Source organism: Vulpes lagopus, chromosome 3 (genome assembly GCF_018345385.1).
Source record: "Vulpes lagopus strain Blue_001 chromosome 3, ASM1834538v1, whole genome shotgun sequence".
Taxonomy (NCBI): domain Eukaryota; kingdom Metazoa; phylum Chordata; class Mammalia; order Carnivora; family Canidae; genus Vulpes; species Vulpes lagopus.
Genome location: NC_054826.1, coordinates 25,800,616 through 25,820,715, shown reverse-complemented (window position 1 = coordinate 25,820,715; position 20,100 = coordinate 25,800,616).

Below are 20,100 nucleotides of genomic sequence, written 5' to 3'. Positions count from 1 at the left end.
GTGCAAACTGGGTCATGTAAACTTATTCAGTAGCAGCATATAACTAGATTTTATTTGTAATTATCTGATATTCTATTTTTAGAGTGGATATAATTCATAGTCTGAAATTATTGCCTTTTTGAAAATTTGTATGGATACTTATTTATTTGGATATTTTCAATACAATTAATTCAACTGTATAATTGTAGAACACTTCTTCCCCTCCTTTTTTCCCCTTAGTTTGTTCCTTTTTAGTTTTAATTTTGATTGATAGAATTTCTTTCTTTTCCTGTTATCTACTGGTTTGTAGCTTATCCATTTCATTTAATATTTGAAATAATGGCTTATCATAAATTTTAATTTATATACTATCTATATAATACAAGTATCTCAGAACTATTTACTCTGATTTATCTTATACTATAGTTATCTGATATTTTAATTCCAAGATGTTTTAACATTGCCTCACATTTCATTATTAACATATTTTATAGCCAATAGTTTCATATTTACCAACAAGCAAAAAAGCCTTAATTCCTTGCATTTTTTTCCTTCTGGTTTCAATTTCCTTCTTGTTAAATCACCTATTTTAAGTGTTTATTTTAACAAAGGCCTACCAAACATAAGCTCTTTACCTATGTATATTTGAAAATGTCCAGATTTTATTTTATAAAGAAGCATTATTGTTTTTTACTTTCATCTTATAAGTGAGTAACCTGCGTCACTGAATGGATAAATAAATTCTCAGATTGGGAAATTCTTAAAAGCTACCAATAGTGAAAGCTACCAACAGGTAGCTTTTAAGATAAAATTACTGCTTCTCTAAAATTCTATCCTTAGCTGACATTCACTGATGAAAAATATGTCTTATAATTATTTTTTTTATTTTGCTTTCTAGGATAATGAATCTCATTTTTTGGGATAAGTTTAAAGGTTTTTATTTGATAGTCTGCAGGTGCATTTAGGTGGGTCTGGATATGGACTTGATTTTCTTATCCAGCTGATGATTTGGTGTGTTCCTTCAAGATTCCACATTTTTTAGAAAAGTATTTATTTATTTATTTGAGAGAGAGAAAAAGTGTGAGTGTGTACAGATGGGCAGAGGGTTAGAGGGAGAGGGAGAAATAGATTCCCTGCTGAGCAGGGAGCCCTATGACACAGGGCTCCATCCCAGGACCGTGGGATCATGACCTGAGCTGAAGGCAGTGACTTAACCAACTAAGCCACCCAGGCGCCCTGAGATTCCACATATTTTTGAATAAAAGCCTTTCATTCTATTTCTTCCTAATGCAACCCTTCCTAGTGGGCCACTGGACCTTCCTATTCTATCTTTCATGCCTTTACATTTATCTTTGTCACTTTGTACTAAATTGGGGTGATTTCCTTGAACCAGTTTTTCAATGTATTCATTTATATTTGCTTTGTGTCCATTCTAAATCACTGATATTATTAAATTTTATCTTTGCAGGAAAGGGTTAACTCTTCAGGTATGATTGCTCCAACCCTTCATATTTCCACGAATGGCCAGTTTTCAAAAATGGCCCTTGAAGAGTTCCTAAAAGTGGAGCTCTGAGTCCTATTCTTCCTGATAAGAGCATTTTTTGTATGCTTGGAGTGTTAGGCCATACAGTACCAATTTGATCAGAGAGTTCATACTAACAAATATGATTCATGGTGAACTTCTGTTTTGGCTCTGTGGGGCTGAGGTCTAAGAGCTGAGATGAGTCTACAGGTGTTGGATGCCTATGTGATTGACCTTCAGTAAAACCCCTAGAAAGAAGGCTCAGGTGAACTTCCCTGAGTGATACTTCACATTTGTTATTACACATTGCTCTTGGCATAACTAAATGCATCTGTGTGCACTGAGAGGGGACACCAGGAAACTTGAATCTGGTTTCTCCTGGACTTCATCCCATGTGCCTTTTCTTTTGCTCATTTTAATCTGTAACTTTTTGCTATAACAAATTATAACCGTGAGTATAACAGTTTTTCCAAGTCCTGTGGATCCTTCAGGTGAATTACTAAGCCTGAAAGCAGGGTTGGGGACTTCCGATACAAAATATATTTCCTTTTTTCTACCCATTCCACTCTATATAGTCTATTTTCTAACTAGTCTTTTTCTCTCATTCTCTTATTACTATGAAAAAAAATTGCTTCTACTTTTCATTTCTTAGAACATTTAAAAATTACTTATTTGAAGATTCTGATTTTTTAAATTACTTTTTATCCTTTGACTGCAAAATTTTGTTATTGAGCCAACAGATCCCCTATCCCTCCCCATGTTTGCCTGGAATGCAGTCATTAGCAGTCAGCTACATCTTCAGCCCCAACTGATTCCACAGTGCTGGCACCGAGGGCTGTACAAACATTTTTAAAGGTAGATTTAAATTTATCTATATTAGATCCCCGGGAACTTTTTCTGATTATGGGCCAGTTTATTTAACAAATTTTCTGCCTGATGTGAATTAAATTTTAAGTCCAGGGATCCCTGGGTGGTGCAGCGGTTTGGCGCCTGCCTTTGGCCCAGGGCGCGATCCTGGAGACCCGGGATCGAGTCCCACATCGGGCTCCTGGTGCATGGAGCCTGCTTCTCCCTCTGCCTGTGTCTCTGCCTCTCTCTCTCTCTCTGTGACTATCATAAAAAAAAAAATTTAAGTCCATGTAGAAAATAGGATTGGAGTTCTGACATGTTTTTTGTTATTCTGACATTTTTTAATTAAAAATTTTCCCCTCTTTACTGCTCTGGGTTTCAGCAGACATTCTGACTACTTTTTCAGGCTAATGGATGTCATTTAAAGCCTTTTCTAATCTTTGCTTCATAGGTTTAATGAAATTTGGGCAAGAGCATGTAAGATCTTTTCACCTTCTTCCATGCTTACTTAACCACCAGACTGTTTTAATGTTTAATTAAACTTTGCTACAAACCATTTTATTCTAGATTCACCTGTCTTAAACCATAAAAACACATCAGGAGTCCAGTATACTTTTTAAATAAATTTTTATGATTTGCTTTGATTTCTCCTATATTATCTGAATGGCATCTTCTTTTAGTGTCAATTTCCCTCCCTTTTTCTTATCTGTTCAAAGTTTAATGCTATACATACATAGGCGTAATTCCTTTGTGTGTAGGAGCAGGAGAGCCAAAATTATTAACAGAATATCAATATATTATTATTATTATTATTACTATAATTAGTGACTCACTCTTTGAATACCATTTTGTCTATCTTGGTTTCTTTTAAACTCAGGGCCAAATCTTGTTTTTATAAGAATTCTTTATTCATAGCTCAATTAGGAATATAAAGAGAGCACTATGTACTAGCTTCCAAAGAATTTGTATGCTTAATCCCTAAAGAATGTGAATAGTTAATTATAAATATGGTTGGAGATCAGAAGTATGAGTTGATAGAGCTATTTTAAAAAGGGGAAAGAAATTTAAAGAAAAAATGCAGAAATTGATAAAATGTTAATAAATGCTTTATATCAGTTGCCATGAAGGATTGGGTAAGGGCAGAAAGTGAACAGAATTTCCAGGAAGGAATATCAAAGTTCTTATACAGCAAGTATGCAAGATTGAAGAGGAAGTCAGAATATCTAAACATTACAAAATATAAGTAGATATCACTAATATTTACATTCAATGTTAGTATAAGGAACGAGTGTATTTTGGAGTGTTTTTCTATCACATACCCTTTTTCCAATTCTTGTAGCCTATTCTGGTGGGGTGTGTGGGGGGTCGTTATTACCTCTGGAGCATGTGAAAATAAAGAGAGACTAATAAGACTTAGTAAAATAGTATAGTACTGGCACAAAAACAGATGTATAGATAATAGAATAGAATAGAAAATCCAGAAATGAACCCACAATTACATGGTCAGTTAATCTTTGACAAAGCAGGAAAGAATAGCCAATGGGAAAAAGACAGTCTCTTCAGCAAATGGTGCTGGAAAAACTGGACAGCAACATGCAGAAGAATGAAACTGGACAAATTTATTATACCATATACAAGAACAAATTCAAAATGGATCAAAGACCTGAAAGCATAAAAATCTTAGAATTCAAGACAGTAACTTCTTGATGTTGTCCATACTAACATCTTTCTGGGTGTGTCTTCTGAGGCCAGGGGAAATAAAAGCAAAAATAAGCTATTAGGACTACATCAAAATAAAAAGCTTCTTCAGAGAGAAGGAAACGACAAAACTAAAAGGCAAACTAAGGAATGGGGGGAAATATTTGCAAATAACATATTTGATAAAGAAATGTTATAAAATATATAAAGAAGTTACAAAACTCAACACCCCAAAAAACAAATAATCCAATTAAAAATGGGTGGAGGACATGAACAAACATTTCTCCAAAGAAGATCTATAGATAGTCAACAGACACATGAAAAAATGCTCATCATCACTTATCATCAAGGAAATGCAAATCAAAACTACAATAAGATATCTTTCAGAATGGCTAAAATCAACAACACAAGAAATAACAAGGGTTGGCAAGGATGTGGAGAAAAAGAAACATTCATGCACTCTTGGGAATGCAAACTGGTGCAGCCACTGTGGAAAACAGTAAAAAATTTCCTCAAAAAGTTAAAATAGAACGACCTTATTATCCAGCAGTTGCACTACTGGGTATTACTCAAAACTACAAAAACACTAATTCAAAGGGATACATGTACTCCTATGTTTATGGCAGCATGATTTACAGTAGTCAAGCTATGCAAGCAGCTCAAATGTCCATCAACTGATGAATGGATAAAGATGTGCTATATATACACAACATATTATGTATATTGTTATACATAATATTATGTATTATTATTTAGTCATAAATTATTATTATTTATTATTATTATTCAGTCATAAAAAGAATAAACTCTTGCCATTTGCAATGATATGGATGGAGCTAGAGATTATAATTTTAAGTAAAGTTAGATAAAGACATACCATATGATTTTACTCAAAGGTGGTGTTTAAGAAACAAAACAATCAAGCAAAGGGAAAATAATGAGAGAGAGAGAGAGAGAGAGAGAGAGAGGAGATATTCTTAACTATAGAGAACAAACTGATGTTTAGTTACCAGAGGGGAGGGGGTTGGTGATTTGGTTAAACAGGTGATGGGGATTAAGGGGTACACTTGCCATGATGAGCACAAGATGATCTAGGGAAGTACTGAATCACTATATTGTACACCCGAAATCAATGTAATACTATGTTAATTAACTGGAATTAAAATAAAAACTTAAAAAAAGGCATCAGTAATTTTAGGACATTGACACATGATATAGTTTATTGTTCTACCTATAGAAGAAGATGTCAGTTCCAAATTTGTGTGTATGTATGTGTGGGCATGTGTGTGAAAGAATAACTTTATTTTTTTATTTACTCATGATAGCCATAGAGAGAGAGAGAAAGACAGAGACATAGGCAGAGGGAGAAGCAGACTCCATGCCGGTAGCCCGACGCGGGACTCGATCCAGGGACTCCAGGATCGCGCCCTGGGCCAAAGGCAGGCGCTAAACCGCTGAGCCACCCAGGGATCCCCGGAAAACTTTAAAAAGATAGAACTCATACCTTGCATAGTTATGAAATGCCATGCTTAATTATTTTAATATGCTCACTGGTTTTGCTAAGTCTTTAATAATAATGAACGTGGTGTGAAATTAGTAGGGACTATTAGGATAAGGAAGATGAGGCGATCTCTGGGTGGCGCAGTGGTTTAGCGCCTGCCTTTGGCCCAGGGCGCGATCCTGGAGACCCGGGATTGAGTCCCGCGTCGGGCTCCCGGTGCATGGAGCCTGCTTCTCCCTCTGCCTACGTCTCTGCCTCTCTCTCTCTCTCTCTCTCTCTGTGTGACTATCATAAATTTAAAAAATAAAAAAGGATAAGGAAGATGATAAGCTTGGAAAACATAAATAAAACACACACACACATATATATGTATATATATCTTTCATTGTCCTACAATCTTTCCGTGAATATCTTGCCATGTTAACACCTGAATATGTTCCTATCTCTTTCACCTTTTTCAGAGTAGATTTTTGTGCCTATTCTCTTTTGTACTCTGCCATTTACTTAATTCCTTCATGTGACCCTTACTAGCTTCTTATGTATGTATGTAATTCTAGGCACAAAGTTTTCTTCCTGTGTGGATTTCTCTCAATTTATACTGCTGCATACAGTCTAGCCTAATTTTTTCTTTTAGGTTTACTCATATTTCTAGGTCCTGTAGTAGATTTCCTGATTTCCATTTAAGGCCCACTTCACCTACTCTCTGGCAGAAATTTCTTTGAAATAAAATAAAACTGAATTTAAAATAATAAAAGACATCTAAGTAGATCACATAAATCTACATATGTGATAAAACTGCACAGAACTAGATACACATACACATACAAATCAGTACATACTTTTATAAGTGCATAGATTTATAAGGTTGATGAGTAGTATTAGTGTTACTTTCTTGGTCATAGTTTTGTACTATAGTTATACAAGATGTAACCACTGGAGGACACTAGGTAAAGGGTCCACAGAATCCCTGTGTATTATCTTATACATGCTTGTGAGTCTACAATTATTTCAAAATAAAAAGTTTTTAAAAAGACATGTAGAAACATAATTGAATGTTTTGAGTTTTACTTTGTATCTTCTATTGAGTTAGTAGTCTTGGACAAGACCACAAATCATCATCTAGCACCTTCACTGTACCCCACCCCCTGTTCTCGAGTAAAGCAAATTAAATGATATATGCATTTTAATCCTTCAACTGAATCCACTTTTAAATCCTAAGTTATTTTTCAGTTATTCACCTATTCACTCTATTGGTCAATGAATCTTTATTGACCTCCTTTATGAATCAGGCGCCCTTGTAGGGACTAGAATAATAAGTGATTAATTTTTCCTGGCTTTAATGATGATTATTTTCCTGAATGAAAAGCATTTGTGGTGTACAAGTATCTGCTGAGTTTGTAGTCTAGTTTGCACATATTTGCAGACTATATCATTGGTATTATCTTAATTATGCTATGGTGCATCCAAGTGCATTCCTTCAAATCATTGCTTTCAGGTAAAGAAATCTCAAGATTAAAAATAAGCTCCACAAAATTTTGTAAGTTGAAGGAACATAGAGATCTTGTGACCAAGACAGAATACTAATGAATCAAGAAAAGTGGTTCTTTTGAAAATGCCTGTTGGTAATAAACAAAATGACTCACCTCATCAGAAAGATCTTCAGGCAAAGATGCTTGGGTAAACCACAATTGATGAGAGATGCATTTCACTAAATTCTTAAGAGATTACAGACTGTTTTTAGCCTAAAATATGCTCATTATTTCATTCTTGGATATATCCAATCATATTTTAAACTTAAATTGGATTACAGAAGATAAGTTTAATTCTATTTTCATTTTGGAGCATTCATGAAGGGAATAAAAAGGAAGAAAAATATGAAAATAGTCTCTCTCTAATTGAACATATTTACTTATATTTCCATGTTTATGGATATATATCCCCAAGTGAGAAACTAAAACTTCAACATTTGAGGGACTCCTGGGTGGCTCAGCAGTTGAGCACCTGCCTTTGGCCCAGGGCGTGATCCTGGAGACTTGGGATCGAGTCCCATGTCAGGCTCCCTGCACGGAGCCTGCTTCTTTCTCTGACTGTGTCTCTGCCTCTCTCTCTCTCTCTGTGTCTCTCATGAATAAATAAATAAAGTCTTTAAAAAAAATAAAACTTCAACATTTGTACAATGGCTCCAGTTGGGATGATGGCTATCTTTGCTCTCTGGTATTCATATTTTCCCAGTTCAACACAGGGCATTTCCTGTGGGATTAGTTTTCCAGGTGTTTTTCACCTCTACTTTGTAGAGCAGTTGTCTTGTGATATATACTCTTCTATCAAAATGTGGGATTCTATGAAAACTAATATGGGCAAGAAATGACATTTGATGGAATCTGTATTTGCAACATTCATTGGAATTTTCCTCTTTGATTACTATTAAGGACTGTATCTATGAAACTTGAGGTGATTTTTCAACTTTCATATTCTCTATCTCTCCCTTTCTACCACAGAAAGACTCTGTAGATTAGTGGTTCATTCTTCACATGGTTCATGGTAAGAGAATCCGACCTGACATACTCTACATACTCATACACAGCCACTGCTCTTGGTCCTCAAGACTCTTACCCTTTCACTCCATTTTATTCCATTTACAAACCTCCTCCTGGCTATTTTCTATATTGGGTTACATGGTCAGTCAGTTGTTTGTTTTTTCACGAATTCCATCCTAACCCTGACCTTAACCCTAACCCTTTCCCTTTGTCTTTCAACAAAACTCTCCCTATAGACCAACAACACTGTGTCAATCCTTTAATCTGGTGGAGAAAAACATGAACAATTGGATGAGTGGCACCAAAATTTAGTTTTCAGTCTCTGTGGTTGTGGTTTCTTTAACATCCAAATCTTTAATTTTGCTTGTTTACTATTCAAAACTATGCAATCTCTCCCAATATTCCTAATGGAATTTGACCATCAGGACATATTTTTTGTTGTTGTTGTATGGATATAGGACATTCCTACATTTTGCTATAGAGTGCATCTTGAAAGCTGCTTTGGAAAGCAAATACGGTAGGAAAGTTTAGTTATGTTTTCAAAAAAGCCACTTAATAACCTGAGATTATTCTATTCTATCACCAAACTCCTGACTGCATTTAAAATTAAGCTTTGAAGAACTTGCTGCTAAAAGTGATAAATCAGCAGCTGGAAATGATGAATGAGAGACTCATTGGAGCTCCAATTGAAATATAGGTGCTTTTCAACAATATTAGGTTGGTACTAGACATGGCAAACAGTGGTGACTGCTGGTCATATGTGTGTGTGTGTGTGTGTGTGTGTGTGTGTGTATAAAATAATTACAATTATGCTTACTTATTTGACTTCTATTTGAAATTCTCTTATTATCATAACATGTGGATTTTTTATTTTGAGGAACATTACTAACAATAAATCAGAACTAACATTTATTGAGTGTCAATTATGTGCCAAGTCCCGTGCTAGGCTGGGGAGCATTAGCTACGAAATGCCTAGTTCATTAGGTATGAAATGTCACTTATTGCAAATTATAATATGTTTTTTATACTATTGTACTATCTTTAGCTATAATAGGTATTCTGAATTTTAAACCTATCTATAATGTTTCTAGTGTGGTTTACGCTTATTCAAATGGAATATTTTTCAGCTTGTTCCTTTCCAAGTGTTACTTATACACCTGCCATTCATGGTTCTTTCTATTCTGATTTTGATTTATTCAATTTGCCAGTGTTCCCTAGTTACTAGTCCATGTAATGGTCTGTTCATTTGTACATAAACATTCATACAAGATGGAAAAGTTGAAGTAATTTAAATTTAGACCTTTTTTTTTTCCAGTGTGAATTGTGTGTCACTACAGTACTTCAATGAAAGGTTATTCATTGGCTTACTCTCTGCTTTTTTATAGCTTCCAGGCATGTTTAATATCTGTGATTGACTGAATTTTTCAGGTTAACATCTGCATTTAATCACAAGTTATTACCCATTTCCTAGACTGGTCAGCGTAACATTTCAATCACTCCTTCCTTCTTTCTCCACCCGTGTAGTAAAAGATTCAAAATCAGTTATACTTTCTCTCTTTCACAGCCATGGAGCTGCACTTAAATAATATTTAAGAAAGTTATATTTCTTTTGAAGTGGTCACAGGAAGTATATGCTTAGTGTATATAAACAGAGAGAGAGAGAGAGAGAGAGAGAGAGTTGAAGCACTGATTTGGAAGGCTGGGTTGATTTATAGACCTCTTATATCTACATAGAAACATTTTGCTTCAGTAAGAAATGAAAGACTCTATTGGGCTCCAATAGCCTCATAGCTCCTGTACAACACACTGAGATTTAAAGAGTAAGACTTCTTTCAACTTCACATTGCCCTGTTTTTTTGGAATGGCTCAATGAACTTCTGAGAGGTCTCTGTTTTAGCTTAAACACTCCTTGTTTCACTTCCCAAACTCTTTAATTTTTCAAAGTCATTTGATCATGGAGAATAAAACCTTAAGGATTAGCCATACTTCGGGTAAAAGGAGAAAAGGTCTCATTCCAGTTCTTTTTCCTACTGAACAGGATCATTTAAACAGATTCTCCCATATTTCTCTGAATTCTCTGTAAACTTGTCATAAATGATTCAATTTAAGGCAGAAAAATATTAAAGGTGAATAGCTAAACATGTGGTAATGTCTGGCCACTATACTTTTGGCAAAACTTGACCTAATCCAGGAATTCGCATCTCTTCCAAAATTCAGTATTTTTGTTTGGGATGTCAAGAAGGGGATAGGACATGAACAACTATACTGGGATTTTAATTGATTGGAAAATAAGGCATGAGCAATATTCTCTTATTTTTTTCAAGTATGGAGGCTACTGGACTATGACTAAAAATATTAAGGGAATCTGCAAAATTCATACATTTTTATCTAATCAAATGCATCTGTCTTATAACTAAGTTATTCTGACATATTTAATAATGAGCATAATCACTGTCATTCTAGGAAGTTTTTAAGTATAATATATGTGAAAGAGTGCATACTGACTGAAATTAATATCCCTTTTATATAGTTAAAATCCTCATTATTTTTCTCAATCTATGTACACACTAAAGAAATCATTGTGTGCCTACTATGTGCAAGACCTTAATTGCCTTAAAGTCAGGATTGAAATCTTATTCATTTTATCACCAATGCCAAATACATTGGCTGATGATTGGTAGATACTCAAAGTTCATATAAAAATGAATTAGCATATAGGGCCTGTAACTGCTCTCTCTCTGTCTTTCAAGGTTCAAGTGGCTGTGAATGGTATATGGAAAGAATGTTAACATTCACCAAGGTGGAGGCTAGAGGTGTCTCAGGGAGACTTGGAGAGCAAATGGGGATTAATTTTGCATTGTGACCATTGGGAAGGTCTCATCTAAAAGGGTGGGGAATGAGCACTTGGGAAACTTTGTGTTTGGTGAAGGAAGGAATAGGGCATGGCCTGTTGGTTACATGGACATGAGACTCTAGAGTACAGTTCTCCAGGGGAAGAATCTAAGCCCTTCTACTCCATGTGTCCCAGAAGCAGGAGACCTTCAGGGGTAGAAAAGTCAAGGACCGTTCTTTCTGGTTATGACAATTTAGCCTCCTGAAGCCAATTATACCCAGTTCACATGCAGTATTGACTTTCAGGTGACATTTCTGTGTCCATGCAAAAGTGCTCTTTATTCATGCACTCTTCCCCAATGAGTTTTAGATACAGCTTCATAATCTTTTTCAAAATACGACCTCACGCAGCAACTATCAATGAACTTGGATTTTAGAAATAAAACCAACCCTTGCTCCAATAACAGGAAGGGAAACACCTTCTGCTTCCATTTTGATTTCCTCTTCCCCTTCCCCAATAAAAGTTCCTTTAGTTAATCTCTACACTGCTATGTGAGATTATCTCTGACAATGACTCCTTCAACAATTAGAAAGTATAAATCAATGCTAACACATCCCTTCAGCTTTCTTCCTGTTTCCTCTTCATGTTTTCTCTATACCATCCTTTATGCTCATGCATCCTCTAGGGCACTTCTTTTTAAAGAACTCCTCCTAAACTGTTACTTGCATAATCTTTCTTCCTACTACCTTCTGTCTTATTAAGGTCTGGTCTAGGTCTGCTGCAGCCATATATTAGACCACCTATATTTTTTGTAATCTTTAGCAGTCAGGCTTCTATCCCTTCTTTATTCTACTATTGATGCTGCTGTTATTATTTCTGCCTTATTGAGGACTTACAGTGGTCCAGGAATTGTGGTAAAATACATGCATAGTACTATATGGTCCCTTAGAAAAAAACTCTGGGGGTATTTGCTAGAAACTGGGTATAAAGAGATTAAGTGATTTATGGAAGGATACATAGATAGTAAATGGAACGGGGAGGAATTAACTGATCTAACTATAAAGCCAATGCCCTTAAATGCCTTCAAAGACCACTTCCATTTAGACTTTTTTCCAGTCTTTCTATTCCTCAACCTAGGAGTGTCTTAAAGAACTTTCTGCCATGATAGGTTTGTTCTATATTTACACTATTTTTTTTCTTATGGAAGCCACTTGGCACATAGGGTGTCAAACACTTGAAATGTGACTAATGTAACTGAGAAACTACATTTTAAATTTAATTTAATCTAAATGTAAATAGGCCTAGTTTGCTAAAGGCTATCTTAGTGGATAGCACAACTTTAATACCTCAATGTCATTAAGTCTTGTCAATAGTTTCTTTATATTTATACTTTGCTTTTCCTCCATTTCAATGATCCTGATGTCATGATTGTTTTCTTGTTTTCTGCTTTTTTGGGTTCTTTTCTTCCTCTAGTTTTCTGTATGTAAGTTGTCTCCAACCTTCCTTCTCAACCTCTTCTTTTCCTACATTTTATCCCTTCTTATTAGTACTCATTCTTTTTTTAAATTTTTTAATTTTATTTTTATTTATTTATTTATTTATTTATTTATTTATTTATTTATTTAGTACTCATTCTTGTGTCTTTAAATATCTTCCTTAGATGATGGAACAAATATTTACTTTCAGGCACAATCTTTCTCTGACTTTTTAGATAGCTTTCCAGTTGCTTACTGAACATACCCTTCTTGGTGAACCACTGTCTCCAAGTATGTGACAAAAACAGAAGTAATCTTCCCTTTCAAAGTTCTTCTTCATGTATTTCCCTTCTATTAATGGTACCACTATGCTTTTAATTTTTTTGATTTAAGACTTGTAATCATTCGTGGGTATCTCTTAGGCCCTGAATGAAATCATTTGCTATGTTTCATTGATCCTATCTTGCAAACATCCTGAGTATATTACCACTTCTTTGCTTTTCCACCTGCAACTCCATTTCTGGGATTCAAATACCAAGTCCTTCAGAAGAGTTTGTCTGGAATATTACTATAATTCTCTAAATGGCCTCTCTGTATCCAGCTTGCATTGATTCAAATTCTCCTACTTACTTCTATCAAATTATTCATTTTGAAGCCTTGATCTGAACATTCATTTTCATGTTTACAAAGCTTTGAGGATCCTGATTTATTCTAATTAAAGCCCGTGCACTTCAGTCTGGATTTTGGCTTCATGATTCTCTTAATTCTCATATTCATTTTCTCTTCCCTATGAGATTTGTCTAGTCCTGTTTTCTTAGAAAAAAAAATCTTCTGTTCCCAATTTCCTGCAGCAATATTGCTTCTTATCTTGCTATATTTTTATTTACATACACATCTTGGGACTTCCCTTAGATCCTTAAGTATTGAACATCATATATTTGTATTTGTAACCCCTAGATATTTGTATCTAGAATGATGACTTAAAAATATATATAATTTTATAACATTTATAAATTTATATAAAATTATATAATTTTGGGATCCCTGGGTGGCGTAGCGGTTTGGCGCCTGCCTTTGGCCCAGGGCGCGATCCTGGAGACCCGGGATCGAATCCCACATCGGGCTCCCAGTGCATGGAGCCTGCTTCTCCCTCTGCCTGTGTCTCTGCCTCTCTCTATCTTTCTGTGACTATCATAAATAAATAAAAATTTAAAAAAAAAATTAAAAAAAAAATTATATAATTTTAAAAATTCAATTTGATTATTTTGAGTAATGTAATGTGTTTTATTTTATTTTATTTATTTTATTATTTTTTTAAATTTTTATTTATTTATGATAGGAACATCAGTGAGAGAGAGAGAGGCAGAGACACAGGCAGAGGGAGAAGCAGGCTCCATGCACCGGGAGCCTGACGTGGGATTCGATCCCGGATCTCCAGGATCGCGCCCTGGGCCAAAGGCAGGCGCCAAACCGCTGCGCCACCCAGGGATCCCTGTGTTTTATTTTACAATGAAGATTTCAAAAAAAAAAAAAAACCAAAAACCAAAAACCAAAACCAAAACAAAACAAAACAAAAAAAAACAAAACACCAGCAGAAGGCAAAGTTACAAGAGAAACTGGGAAAAATATTTACATTTCATATTATGAACAAAGAAGTAATTGTCCCCAAACATAAAGATTACCTCCTACAAATTGCTAAAAATACCAACAACCCAGTAAGAAAATGAAGACACAGTTCCCATCATAGGAAATACATCTAGCTCTTCAAAACTTAAAAGCAGTTTGGTATTGCTCCTATAAAGTTAAGGGAAGAGTGCTTAGAGTTCCCTTGAAAATCTAAGACCTTTTTCACTTTCTGGCCTAAAACCTGCCAAGGACTACTTTATCCACTCAGGTGTTCATGTTTTTTATTGAAATTTATAAAGCATTTATATAATTTATATTCATTTATATAACTTTAATATAATACTTAAATAACTTTAACATTTATATAATTTTAATTCAGTTCTTAACTAATTTTAAATTTAATTTGTAATGCTTCTTTCACACCAGAAATTCTCTATAGCTTTGTGAATACAAGGGTAAAAAAGAATATGTTTCTCTGTTATAAAGATTTCAAAGTCTAGTAGAGAAGACATTCTAAAGACATTATAAGACATTCTCATTTTATTTTATTTTATTTTAAAATGTTATATATACATATTAGAATTCTTTTCTAGATACAATCTACACAAAGGACAGAGCAATTAAATCTGAATGGGTAACTTTAGAAAAATATTGCAGAGCAAGAAATCTTTAGAGATCTAGATGTTAAAGTACCTGAAGGAAGAGTTTACCCAGAAGTCTTAAGATGGTATTTATACCTAAAGAGCATGTAGAGTTTGGGCAGTGACCTAGAGGCTTATTGGAACTTACTGGAAAACTACATGTATTTCTGAATTCCTAAAACACAAGGTGATCAATACATTAAAAAGGTAAGGAGTGGAAAGGGAAGAGGTTAGACGTGAAGCCTTAACTTCAAGGCTTTGTATGCAATCCTAAGAAGTTTTGGCTTTCTCCTAGGGGGGAACCATTAAGAGTTTTAAGTAGATGGAGAACTTCTTTGGATTTATTTTTCAGAAAGTTCTTTGGTAGAAAATTAAAAAGATTCAATATTGGAAGCAGCAAGGTAATTTGAAAAGTTGTTGCAGTATCCTAAGCAAGAGAGATAAAGTCCTAAATTAAAGCAATGGCAGAGAGTGTGAGAATAAAGAACCCAATGCATGCCAGTGAATGGTAAAGGAATTAATGAAGAAAAGGAAATGCTTTGGCAAGAACATAAATTCATTTGTTCCTTAAAGTTCTGGAGTATCTAGACCATCTAGGCTGAGGTGTGCATGAGGCAGGTAAACAGAAATATAGGTGTCAGTAGAACAGTCTGACATAGAGATAAAATTTGAGATTCATCAGATTTTAGCTGAAAATATAATAGGGCTTTAGGAGAGGAATCAAGGACAAAGAGGCCCAACATTTTTTTCAGTGATTTTTCATCTTTTTCTATGTTGTGAAGAAAAGATATATGCTTAAGAGAAACTAATTTCATCTCTCATGCTTGATCTATGTAGGAAAGGAAAGGAGAGTTATGAAGGAAGACAGTTGTTATATATATTTGAATAATCATGATATTTATCAATTTTCATAATTATGAGTTGAAAATTGAAGACAATTTGTGTCAGTGTATATCTGAGGAATAATGTATTCATAAAATGTAATACTAAAAACAGAATGAGATCTTTTGGTGCCTTACTCCCAACTGTGATTCTGTAACTCTTCTTGTTTAATTTTGGGGAAATCAGCTCTTTTTGACAGAAATAGAAATGAAGATGAGTATAGTCATTCTTGCATTTATTTATTGAATTATTACTTTGTTCCTAATAAATGTGTTGAGATTTACTCACTCTCAGAAATAATTTTCAAAAATCTTTAGACTAAGAAATATTTTGCATTATTTCCCACCAGGATGTGCCTTTTTTATACTTTTATCTCCAACTGTGCTTATTAAGCATTCATTTTTACAGGCATACTTACAGTTTAGTGTCTCTCTTTTATTAGCATCAACCAAGGCTAAACTGTTTGATTTGATACTTATTTTACTTCATTCCATAATTATAGCGTAGAGCACCAATATATCTTATAAAGTATTTGATTTCTGCTAACAAATGTGTCCCGTAAGTGGTTTGCCTCCTTCCCCACATATATCTTTTCATTTTCTTCTTTTATACTGATCCTGGTGGGATATTAAGTAACTTATTGAGAGGCAACATATCCAGCGATGCATGAATTATAGCCTCACTTTGAATCTGGGTAAAAGGAAGAAGGAGATTTTTTGAGAGGGGCCCTTGGCCCTGAAACTCTTCCCTTGACTATTCCCAGAGGCTGGGACTGCTGGCCTCAGGGGCACAGAGGAAGACCCATCTGTTTTCTCAGGCTCTGCTCTTGGAGAGATGTGAAGGAAGCTCTGTGAATCTCCAGGGACTGGCTAGGATTCTTGAGACATGTTTATAGTACAGTTTTGTGAAGAATCATCCATGACTATTAAGATGAGACATTTTATTCTATTTAAATATTCTTAGAGAATATTTTATTGCTGAAGTAGTTAATAAAAAAAAAACCTTAACACAATATTCTCTTCCTTTTTAAAAATGTTCATTCTATAATTAAACTACAAATTTTAAAGACATATTCAAAATAATAAGGGCTGGGAATCATTTAGAAACACACAGATTTACATATATACATATGTATCATTTTCATCTGTAATGACTTGAAAGTGAGGTTCTAATATTAATGACCATGATTATATTAATAAGTATTCACTTTGTGTAATTTATAAAGTTTTATATAATATTCCTTTTTTATTATTAGAAATAATATATTTATACATTCAATTCCTAGAATTATTTTTAAAATAGTTTATTTTATATAATTTATATTGCCCTGGACTGCATCATAATCATATTCCTCACATGTTTCCTGATTTGCTTTAATCAGTTTTAGAATCTATTACCTAACCAGATGGAGCTCAAATTAAGTTATTCTGCTATCTTGTGGTTGCTATTTGAAATAGCAAAGCTGTATTCAAGAGTTATACTTCAAGCTTAGCTTTTGAGATAGGGAAAAAAAAATCAGATCACTGAGAGAGGGGTAAGTACCATGAGAGAACACTTGATCTTAATAAAAAAAAGTTCAGTAGTTATCAAATCATATCCCCTCAGTGTCCAGCCAGATTCTGGAAATAAGTCAGTCACACTGCAAAGCCACTAGAGATGTATCCAGAGCAAGATAGTAGCTGAGTAGTATTGGTTTAAATTATTAGTAGTTCTAAAGAATAAAGCTCCTCCTATTTTTCTCCCAGAAACTTGGACTCTGAAGACTCAAACCAAATGATTTTCTAATGAAGAAATTAATTCACTTCAGGTATACTGATTTTCCTTTTTGCACACTCAAACCAGGGTTAGAGCTGGATTCTGTAGGTGCAGATTTATGATGATGGAAGAATCCCAGTTTTGTGGGGGTTTTTCCCAGTGCAGTGCTTTATTTTGGAAATAGCAGTCATTGCTGATAGAGAGAGGTAAGAATAGAAAAAATACAATTTTCTGTGTTTCCGGTGGTCTATAGTTTTGCTGATTTCTTTCCACCCATTTCTAAGCACTGTGAGACCATTCCTGGAGCAGCTTGTTAGGTCTGAGGAAATGTGGGGGCTTGTCCTTGAGCTGCTGCTTTTGTCCCTTAGACTGTGAGCCTTGCAAAAGTGCCCAAGGCCATCCATGTCACTACTATAGATCCTGCAAGCAACTTACTTCTCTATCATCTCGTGAAGGAAGGACTGACTTCTGTTTAGAGTGTTAATTTTCCCCCTTAATCCAAAATTCTGAAAGCTATCTATAAGAATTCTCATTTTTATAGAAACTCTGAAGGCTGTCCCAATGGTTAGGAAAGAACTTTTAATTACAGTGTTAATTGCAGAGTGGGTACTGGAACCAAGTCTCTCTGAGTTGAATTGAATCTCTTCAGTTTCTTAGATAAGTTGTATTTGATGTATGTTGTTTATGCCTGAGTTTTAATTATTAAACCTCTATTCATTAAATTTCACTGTAGTATAATCAGTGAATAGACACACATCTGCTCAGTCCTACTGCCACCTTCCAAAAACATCTTGTCTTTTACAAAGCCCTCTATTTCCTCTGGCAGATGCTGAAAGTATTAATGGTGTCCAAGAGGCTTCTGTCTCTTAACGAGTAACAGGTGTGGTCAGAATGCCTTATTATTTATCACTTCCTCACCCAGGATATTGTTCTATGCTTTTAAGACATTTATACAGGACTCCATCAATGGTCTCTTTATTTCATATAGAATATCTCTGTGATGAAAATGAATATTACCCTTCTTACCAAACCTTGACATTTCCTATCTCAGACACTTTCTTCACCTACTGGGGACAGTTGGGATGGGGGTGAGGTCAGCTGGAGAAGCTCTACTAATGTTTCCCAGATTTGGGGATTATTTGAGGTCATAGGGTAAGGAAGTGGGTGGACAGGAAAGGTATGGAGGAAGGAGGCTTCCTTCTTCCTCTGATATGACTATATTTTTTGATACATCTTTAATTTCTGGTCTTCACTATATTACTGAAATCCTTCCCATGGTCTGATCACTCCAGATGGATTGGAAGTAGTCCATTTTAGACTGCTATGTTTGATATTCTTCTATGAGATTAATGAGAAAAACACTTTGTTTGCATGATAGTTTTTCATCTTAGGACTGAATCCAAATAACTGTAGGTTTTAGAATTCATTAAATTGGTGTAGGATGAACTTGTTGATTGAGAATAAAAAGATTTTAGATGTTGCTACTGATCTTTCTGGAATTCTTCTGCCACTAGGCTCAGAGTTTCTTAGATTCATGTTTGACTGAGTTTTTTCATTTATTCAGATTTTCTTAGACCTCTTTTTTCTGTCAGGACTAATAGAAATGCCTGCAACTACCACAGGCATACTTTCCTGGTTTAATTTTTAAATTAAAATTAAATGTGCAAAGTTTGAATGATGGCAATCTTATTGTTTAAAGTAAAAGTCTGGTAGCAGCCTTCTTTCTTAGACTTAGTTGGCTTATTGGTCTGCAACAATGTCTGATTTCATTTGTTTTCCTTCTTCTAGAACATTTGTCCAAGGAGACCCAAGAGACCTACATAGATAAATTTTAGGTCTTGGCTTAGAAAGTACCTACTAGCTGTGAGATATTTAAAGGGTGAATTGAACTAAAGAGCAGATCAAAGAATTAATTAAAAGTTTTAACATATTTTCAGCATAGAGTTATCAAACTTTATAAGAAATTACTCCCATATAATGCTTATATGTATGATTGCAATTTAAATGTTTATATAAATCTATACACATTTAAAATCATTTTAAGCTTTAAGAGGTCTCATTTGGTTGCTCTCTGGCTTTCAGGATTCTTTGAGAATGAAGTTCAGAGCTTGCTCACGATGTTTTTCTGGGACTGGTCCACTAAACATCCTCTGTTGGAGGTAAGCCAAGCTTTTATAGCCAACATAGTTTTATGGGAAGGAAGTGGTAATTCAGCTGTAGTTTTGATTTCACAAACACTTCAAGAGAGCTTTCAAATAGGTAAGAGTCGGTTGGTCTGGTCTCCTGTATTTTGTTCTGACCATTTTAGTTCAACTTTCTAATTATTACATACATATCTAACTTGTATTTAAGAAGGAAGATGTCTGTAGCAACTATTTGATGTGTAGGTGGTCATAAGCCTCCTTAAGCCTTCCTTTCCTAAAAGCAGGAAGACACTATTTGCCAAATGTAAACAAAAATGAGCACCAAAGCCTAGAGGGTTGCTTTTGTAAGGAGGAACCCACAACTTCAAATGTAGCAAATTTAGCATCACACAGCTAGGATGAAAAGAATATGATACATACTTTTTATATTAATTGAAGAGATATTTATCAACTCTAATGCTCAGTATCTGTTTCTTATTTTCTGGTTTATCTTTTGGTAAGAATCCACAAAACACTTTGAACTATGAAGTGTGCAGCACTTCTTCCCTAATATGAACAGCTTATTAAAAATGTTTCAGAAATTTAACACACTGTATACAATGCACTATGCATATCTACGGCCTTCATTCTTAACCCAAAAAATATAGTCCATGATTTA